Raw genomic sequence first — 9,953 nt, forward strand, 5'->3', positions numbered from 1 at the left:
CGCACGCTATCCAACGTATAGTCCGGGGCAACAGGACCAGTACACATTTAGTGGCTGACAATTTCGTTGTCTTCGCCTATATGGAGGATCCTAAGATTTATGGTAGACGTACCATACCACCGGTTTATAACGTTTTCACGTTATCTCACGTTTGGGCTAAATCCCGGTTTGGGCGAGTCCCCAGTTAACATCCGTATCTTTGGGCCAGTCCCCAGTTTGGGCTTGTCCCCAGTATTTTGGGCTTGTCCCCAGTTGCATGGGCTCGTCCCCAGTTTATTTGGGCTTGTCCCCAGTTTGTTGGGTTTAATCCCAGTTAATATCATAAGTTATTTGTATCAGGTATCCTAAATTCAATTACGAGGATCACAAAAGGATCAATACTTATGGTAAAAGGATATACAGCCGGAAGGGAAGTTCCCAAGGAAACTCCATGATGACAATTATATCCAGCTTGTCAAATCTCATCTGTTTTGCAGGAAGTTTGATTTCAAAGGCAAAATGACAGCTGTGATCTTATCACAACCGCCATTTTGGGGGCAATTGTTAGTGCACAGAAATTTGACACTGTGGATATGTTATCCTGGCATATGTTTTGGATCAGTTATCCTTAGCGTGTGTTCCAGATCCCGTCAGGATCAAGGATCCACATTACTTATTATTTATTAACGGTTGTTCTCATGTGTAGTCTTATATTTAGCAGGTATAACGGTTAGAAGACTCAGTCTATCCACTAACTTGCAGTCAAGAAGATATTGACGTGTCTGGATCAGTTATCCTTCTGAAGAGTTCCAGAGCTACGTTAGGATCAGTGATCCTCAATACTTATTACTTATTAACGATTTTCCTTTGTTATGTTGATATTTTTGGCAGGTATAACGGCTAATGACCAAGTCAAAGCTATAATCTCGCAATCTAATTAATATACCGCGTGGATAATAAAGGAAACAATCACAATTAAGGAATGGCTTGATTGACGGCTTAAATTAGGGATATTTGTTATTCTTTTCTTGTATATAATGAAGATATGATCAGCTAGGTTAAACACATGTACGAACACACACACTAGAGCAGAAGCAAACATTCTCTCTACACACTAGTTTACTTTGTAATCTCGATCATATACTACACAACACTTGTAACCACCTTTTATTATCAATATAATCGACGGTGATAGTTTTCACCGTCCGGGGGTTTTTTGTGCCGGAGACCACGATAATCATATACTTATCTACCAAAGGTTACCTTGTTGATCATTGACTAAAGTAATTCGACCAAAGATTATCTTATTAATCCTTGACCGAAGTTATTTTACCAAAGATTACCTTGATAAGTTTTGACCGAAGTAAGACTATTTTGGTTAAGGGCTTTTTCCCTCGTGATCAAATCATTGTGTTCACCAAAATTTCGATTACACATTCAATATTATCATCATTGCACTAGACCTCACAATTACGAATTTGGATACATTATCCTTGAGTGATTTTTGTCCAAAACAAGTATTATCAATAATAATTATTGTTATAATTATTATACTATAATAGTATTGTTAAAAATAATTATTTTTATTATTATTAACATCATTATCTTATATATCTATATATATATATATTATCAATCAACCTCTGCTTCATCAACCATGCCATCTTCGGTTTCTCTCTTATCAAAGACTTTGCCGCCGATGCCTCCTCCAATTACGGGAGTATCACGGGCTGCTGCTGGAAACAAGACATGAATTCCAGTCTTTCAGAGCTCAAAGACCACTGCTACCACATCGGTGGTTAACTCTAACAATGATGTTTCTGCTATGTTTTCACAGGTTAAAGCATACATGGAGAAGCAGAACAAGACTAATCAGAAGATCCTTCCAGAAATTGAAGATCTCAAGAAAAGAAAGAGACCACTGGAGGATGAGACTCCTTTGATGCCAAGGATTCTAGATTTCACTACTCCTGGATCCGTGGCTCAACAGACTCAAGGATCCTCCATCTTCCAGCAAGGATTATCTATCCTTCAACCAAGATCTATGGGTCAGAAAACTCAAGGATCCTCGTTCCTTCAACAAGGATCATCCATCCTTCAACAGGGACCCATGGGTCAGCAAACTCAAGGATCATCGTTCCTTCAACCAAGGTCCTCTGGGATGTATCACCAAGGATCCTTCAACTCCCAACCTCAAGGATCCTTATGGCAGAATCAAGGATCCTCAGGGGTGCAACATCAAAGATCCTCAGAGGTTCATGAAGGAGACATAATCCCCATGCAAACCATTGCCTATGGTGGACCAACTCCTATAGCAAATGCTTCTTATCTTGGCTACACTTCTGGGATACCAACATTCAATCAATCGAGAGGTAACATGTATAATCATATATCCTTAGACACTAACCTTGGCTCTATGCAGGATACAGGTATCAACCTGGCTATGGCTAAGGAACTTCAGAAGCTTAAGGATATGATATCCAGCGTGCCGGGAGTGGTCCGTCCAATTCCTGAAATACCAGAAGGAAGCCATAAGTTGTCCAGATTTGCTCCACCTATTTGTGATGCTCAAGTCCCGAAACGCTTTCAAACCCCCAACATGAAGGTGTATGATGGGACCACTGATCCGAAAGAGCACGTGGCTCAATATAGGGAGAGGATGGAGATCAATCCAATTCCTGAAAGACTCAAGGAAGCATGTCTATGCAAGGGTTTCAGATCCACACTAACAGGATCTGCACTTAAATGGCTGTTAAGTCTTCCTCCCTATTATGTTACTTCTTTTTCGCATTTAGTTGACTTGTTCAACAGCCAATTTTCTTGTAGTAGGAAATTTGAAAAGTTAACTAGTGATTTGTATAGACTTGTCCAATCTTATAATGAATCCCTTACGGATTTTGTTACAAAGTTTGGCAGGGAGGCCCTAGAGATCCCTAGTCTTGATATGGCTACGGCCGTTGAAGCATTCAAGATGGGACTTCAAAAGGGCTCCCCATTTTATGACGATCTTGTGATGACTCAATGCAGGACTTTAGATGAAGTCAGAAACAGGGCACTCAGATTTATATGACTAGAAGATGACAAGAAGATCCAATAACGGTTAGGAGCTCCAACGAAACAAGAGTCACCTAACCAGAAACAAGGATCCTCATTCAGGAACAACGACTTAAAGCCATACTCAAAATCCAACAATCAAAATGTCCGGGCAGTTGAAGAAGGGGAAGATGATGAGGACTACCCAAGTATTTCCGAGTATTGCTTCTCTGTTGATACCCATGGTTTGATTTGTGCCATGAAGGATCTTGGAGAGAAAGCAAGGTGGCCTCGAAAAAATGAGAAAACAACATCCTTCAAAGACAAGTCCAAGTGGTGTGCATTCCATGAAGACTTTGGCCATCAGACAGAAGGTTGTATTGGTTTAAGGAGGGAAATTGGATACCTCCTGAGCAAGGGTCATTTCAAAGAGCTCTTGGGAAGAAAAAAGTCTAAGATCCAGGATCCTGAAGATGTACCACAAAAAGCAACTCCGCCCCCACCAGATGCACAAGTAATCAACTTCATCTCCGGTGGCTCAGATATATGCGGTACTTCTTTCTCCTCAGCAAAAAGACACGCCAAAGAAACAAAGTTGGAGAACGAAGACCGACTAGTCATATCCACTACTTTGACGACTGACAAAAGAATCTTCTTTGACGAAGAAGATAAGACAAGCATCCAGGATCCTCACCACGATGGTTTGGTTATAACTTTATTTATTGCTAACCATTATGTACGCAGGATCCTAGTCGACGGTGGAAGCTCGGTCAACATCATCCAACATGACGTACTACAGAAAATGAACATCCCAGACTCAGAAATCATCCCAAGAACGTCGGTGTTAGTGGGTTTCAGTGGTGAAACCAAGAAAACATTGGGGGACATCAAACTCCCAATATACATCGAAGGGTTAAACTCTTACCAAAAGTTTTGTGTTATTGACAGTCTTTCTTGTTGCAACGTTATTCTTGGCATGCCTTGGATACATGGAATGAAGGCTGTAGCCTCTACTCACCATCAGTGCATCAAACTACCAACTCCTTGGGGAGTAGTAAGGATAGATGGTGACCAAGTGGAAGCCAAGAATTATTATTCTTCATCAATGAAGCTGACAGCTAAACAAACGATAGCATAGCAATTACAGCAACATCCTAGGGACGTGCTGGAAGCTCGGGAGCAAGATGTGAAAGAAGTATCTTTAGATCCTGAAGATCCAGACATGAAGGTGTTCCTAGGATCCTGTATCCCTGACGAGATCGAGGAGGATATAGTATCCTTCCTAAAGCAACGAAAATCCACATTTGCCTTCAGACATTCAGACATGACAGGGGCAACATATCAAAGATTGGTCAACATGATGGCAAAACCATGGAAGTCTACATAGATGACATGGTAGTGAAGTCGAAAAAGGCTGAGGATCATATTAGAGATCTTGAAGAAGCATTCAATATCCTAGATCAGTACAATATGAAACTGAACCCGTCAAAATGCCATTTTGGTGTTAAGGTTGGAAAGTTTCTAGGATACATGGTGACCAAAAGGGGAATAGAAGCGAGCCCCGAGCAGATAGAAGCCATCATTAATTTAAAGTCTCCTGTGAATGCTAAAGATGTCCAGAGACTGACGGAAAGAATAGCTGCTCTTAACAGATTCATTTCCAGATCCTCAGAGAAGTGCAAAGACTTCTATGATATCTTGAGGAAAAATAAAAAGTTTGAATGGACTCAAAGGCATGAAGATGCATTAAAGGATCTTAAGGATTATCTATCCTCGGCGCCTGCTTTGATGAAGCCAATAGATGGTGAGCCACTGTCTCTGTACTTAGCTGTGTCAGGTAATGCAATCAGTGCTGTTCTGGCCAAGGATCATGAAGGACAACAGCACCCGGTATATTATGTAAGTAAAAGCCTGTTAGACGCAGAGGTCAGGTATTCTCACCTTGAAAAATTAATTCTTTCTTTGATTATAGCCTCAACCAAGTTGAGACACTACTTTGAAACACATACTATTATTTTAAGAATTAATTATCCTGTTAAGAATGTGCTTAGAAAACCAGAATTGTCAGGAATGATGGCCAAATGGGCTGTGAAATTGAGTGCATATGATATTCAATATGAGCCCAGAACAGCCATTAAGTCACAAGAGCTTGCAGACTTTGTGGCTGATTTCAGTAGTGACATGCAAGAGGTAGCTGATTTGGAGGTTGAACAACTGGAAGAAACCAAGGATCCTTGGATCCTCTTTACTGATGGAGCATCCAACGTAAGAGGAACAGGATTGGGTATCTTACTGAAATCGCCACAGGGGGACATAATACCCCAGTCCATTGCATGTGCATTCCAAGCCACCAATAATGAAGCGGAATAAGAAGCTCTGATCGCAGATTTGCAATTAGCTAAACACATGAGGATCAGGTATCTTCAAGTATATGTAGATTCTTTATTGATGGCTAACCACTTTAATGGCTCATATGCTGTTAAAGGTGAAAAACTAATCAAATATCTAGATGTTGTGAAGGAACTATCAAAGTTCTTCGATTCTTTTAGTATTATACAGGTACCAAGAGAAGAGAATGTTGGGGTAGATGCCTTAGCAAATTTAGCTTCATCATTGAAGATTTCAGAAGATATGAAGATCCCAATTATCCATGTACTCTCACCAGCAATAGGAGAACAAGAAGTTGGGGAGATAACAACTGACAAAGATATTGTGTCTTTGGATCTATTATCCTCAACTAATCAAGGATCTTGGATCCTCCCGATCAAGAAGTTCATTCAAAATGGAGAGATTCCAGCCACAGAGAAACCTAAGTCCTTCAAACTTAAGGTATCACAATACATTTTATTAAATAATATTCTGTATAGGAAATCTCTTGCAGGTCCATACTTAAGATGCATCGAAGATCCTAAAATTCAAGAGGTGCTCAAAGACTTTCACGAAGGAGATTGCGGTAATCATACCGGAGGTAGAGCCCTATTCTCTAGGATTCTGAGAACAGGATACTTCTGGCCTACCATGAAGAGAGACGCCATGGAGTACTCAAAGAAGTGTGATTCATGTCAAAGACATGGCAATATTCTGCATCAGCCAGCAGAGCCTATGTATCCTATATCCTCATCATGGCCTTTCATGAAGTGGGGCATGGATATCGTGGGTAAGCTACCTAAAGCGCCAGGAGGAAAAGTATTCATGCTTGCAATGACTGATTACTTTTCAAAGTGGATAGAAGCAGAAGCTTTCGTTCAAGTCCGCGAAAAAGAGGCGATATCCTTCATTAACAGAAATATTATTACTAGATTTGGTATCAATTCATAAATTATTTGTGACAATGGTTCCCATTTTATCGGGAAAAGAACCACTAACTTTTGTGACAGTTGGGGCATTAAGATGATTACCTCCACACCAATTCATCCTCAAGCTAATGGTCAAGCAGAATCAAGTAACAGGATTATTATCAACAACTTGAAGAAGAAACTAGGATCCAAGAAAGGCAAGTGGGCCGAAGAGCTACCATATGTTCTTTGGGCTGATAGAACAACACCAAAGAATGCAACAGGTCAAACACCCTTCTCATTGGTGTTTGGCTCAGAAGCTGTAATCCCTACGGAGATGGTGGTTCCTACTGCCAGAACAAGCATCCGTGATCCTCAAGCCAACAACGAAATCCTTCTCCAAGATCTGGATACTGTTAATGAGCTCAGAGACCTAGCTAAAATCAGAATGGCAGCATATCAACAAAGGGTAGCTGGGGCATACAACAACAATATCAGGATTCGAAGATTTCAAGAAGGAGATCTAGTTTTGAGGAAAGCTTTCCAAAACACAACTAATCCAGCAAATGGAAAGCTAGCACCCAAGTGGGAAGGCCCCTACTTGATTGAGTCAGAAGCCGGAAAGGGGGCATATCACCTGCTGACTATGGAAGGCAACATGTTACCTAGAGCATGGAATGCTATTCATCTCAAGAAATACTTTTTCTAATCAGGATCAAGTATCCTCAGAAGGATGAAAGATCCTGAAATTGGTAATATCTATCCGATTAGTTATTCATTTCAGATTCTTGTTAATTTAAGGATAATATATTTTTAACGTTTGTCTTTTTCCAAGTTTTAAATAACAATGCAGATTTCAATAAGAGGTTCAATGTCTAAGAGGTTGGCCACCTCTCCCTCACACTTTAGGTACTTTACTATTTCCTTGGCCTAGCCCACGATTGGATATGACCCCCGATGGTCATATCCCCTAAGGTTTAAAGGTTTTCGCCTTTCTTATAAATTAGAGTTTCTACACTCTCGCCTGGAGCGCACGCTATCCAACGTATAGTCCGGGGCAACGGGACCAGTACACATTTAGTGGCTGATAATTTCGTTGTCTTCGCCTATATGGAGGATCCTAAGATTTATGGTAGACGTACCATACCACCGGTTTATAACGTTTTCACGTTATCTCACGTTTGGGCTAAATCCCGGTTTGGGCGAGTCCCCAGTTAACATCCGTATCTTTGGGCCAGTCCCCAGTTTGGGCTTGTCCCCAGTATTTTGGGCTTGTCCCCAGTTCACGGGCTTGTCCCCAGTTGCACGGGATCGTCCCCAGTTTATTTGGGCTTGTCCCCAGTTTGTTGGGTTTAATCCCAGTTAATATCATAAGTTATTTGCATCAGGTATCCTAAATTCAATTACGAGGATCACAAAAGGATCAATACTTATGGTAAAAGGATATACAGCCGGAAGGGAAGTTCCCAAGGAAACTCCATGATGACAATTATATCCAGCATGTCAAATCTCATCTGTTTTGCAGGAAGTTTGATTTCAAAGGCAAAATGACAGCTGTGATCTTATCACAACCGCCATTTTGGGGGCAATTGTTAGTGCACAGTGTAACACCCCGACCAAAGGCGGATTATACATCGGGGCGCCACATATTGTTTCATTACTCGTGACACTATTGGGTGTCAATATTTAATAAATACATTCATTCGCGCACGCGCAAAGTAAACACAAGATAACATAAAGCAACATAATTCATTATATTATAAGGCAGAATATTCGAACAACAATAACTTGTCTTGATACATTTTAATCTAGGTCCAAAAGTAAAAACGTCCTACGTGTCCACAAGCTCCAAATGTAGCTACAGCAAACCTGAACATGTGTTAAAATAAAACGTCAAACACTTGCGTGTTGGTGAGAAATCAAGTTTAATACAATACATAGATAACAATAAATCTGCGCGCAACACGTGTATGTCTGGTGTTTAACAAGGGTGCAATCAGATTGTGATCAAGCCTAAATAGATCATAGCTCATAGTTCATAGTTCAATCCGTGCTCCCAATTGAGCACAAAAACGAGAAAACATCTGTGCAAGTGTAAACAAAGAAAACCGTAAACGATAGGTCTCCCGTGTTCATCTAATGGATCCATGAAAACTGCGGAATAGGCCGAACAAAGCGGTTAATGATACACACATACAAATAAACAGCCAAGTAAACGTCCTCAACACATGGGATACTGCGCGACTAAAGCTCATAAACAAGTTTAAGACTCTAAGTTTGTATGAACACATGAACATCCCAAAACATTAAAAGCAAAAAGGGATTAGGTACGAGATTACTCACTTGATAAACGATGCGGTGTAAGATAAAGCAAGAACCAACTTTAAACAAGCACAAGTTAACCTATAAATAAGATTATTGTTTTAACGATCTGTTTTAAGTCTTGATTATAAGTTTGCATAAGTAAAATTATTATGTATAATATATATATATTACCGGAAAAGCAGGACAGAACAGGGAGGAAGACGGAGGCAGAGAGGGAGGCGGCAGAGAGCAAGGAAAACAGGAGAGATTAAGTGTTTGTGTGTGTAGTGTTAGGAAAAATAATACTATTATTATTTATAGAGAAACCCTAGGGAACACAATCCCTAGAAAAAGGGGAAAAGATCTCAAAAAGCAAAAGATTCCAAAAGCAAAAGATATCAAAAGATATGGCAGCTGCAGGGGGCAAGATAAAGCTGACAGGGAACAGTAAAAAGGCATGGGCAGGTCAGTTAAAGGTACTGGTCAAGCATGGCAAAAGCAGATCTCAAAAGATAATGTCAGTCACTTTTTCTGCCAACCAATGGGGTTGGTGCGCATGCTGCGCCGAAAGTAACTTTTCAGACAAAGCAGACTAGGTCAACGGCTCAAAAGATAAGATATCACAAAAGCAAATGGCTGGACAAAACAGAAGAAAACTCAAAGGGTTTATCGCGAGAAGGCTAAGGCACGTCGCGGGAAGAATCACATTTCTTAGCGCGCCGCGGGAGGAACTATAATTCCTAGCGCGCCGCGGGAAGAACTATAATTCTTCGCGCGTCGAGGGATGAACTACGATTCTTAGCGCGTCGCGGGAAGAACTACCGTTCTTCGCGCGCTGCGAGAAGAATTACAATTCTTAGCGCGCTGCGAGAAGAGTTCGTCTCGCGTATCGCTGGAACAGATGGTCTTCACGCAGGCTTCCTGAAAGGAGTCTGGCGCGTGGAGCTGCGCAGACAACCTTAGGCGGGAAGAAACAAAGGACAAGGAAAGAGTTGGAAGAAAGAGGGAAACAAGGCTTAAGGGCGGGACGGCGACAAGAGGGAAAAGAAGGCGGAAAGAGAGAATAAGAGGGATGGGACGACGGAAAGAAAGAGAGAGAAAGAGGCGGGAAGGAAAATATATTATTATTATTAAAAGTAAAATATAAGTATAAATAAATATTAAATCATAAAAGAAGGAGATCGGGTCAGAGAAACGGGTACCTGGGTCGGGTCGGATCGGGGCAGATGTCACAGTCTCCCCTACTTTAAGAAATTTCGTCCCGAAATTTATCTCGAAGTAGGTGGCGCAGAGAACAGGTGCGGGTACTTGATCTTCATTTGATCTTCCCTTTCCCATGTAAACTAGGCTCCGCGATTGGAC

The sequence above is a fragment of the Bidens hawaiensis genome, unplaced genomic scaffold (genome assembly GCF_021521415.1).
Source record: "Bidens hawaiensis isolate Kalapana, Puna unplaced genomic scaffold, B.hawaiensis_p1.1 tig00011228_1, whole genome shotgun sequence".
Classification (NCBI taxonomy): Eukaryota; Viridiplantae; Streptophyta; class Magnoliopsida; order Asterales; family Asteraceae; genus Bidens; species Bidens hawaiensis.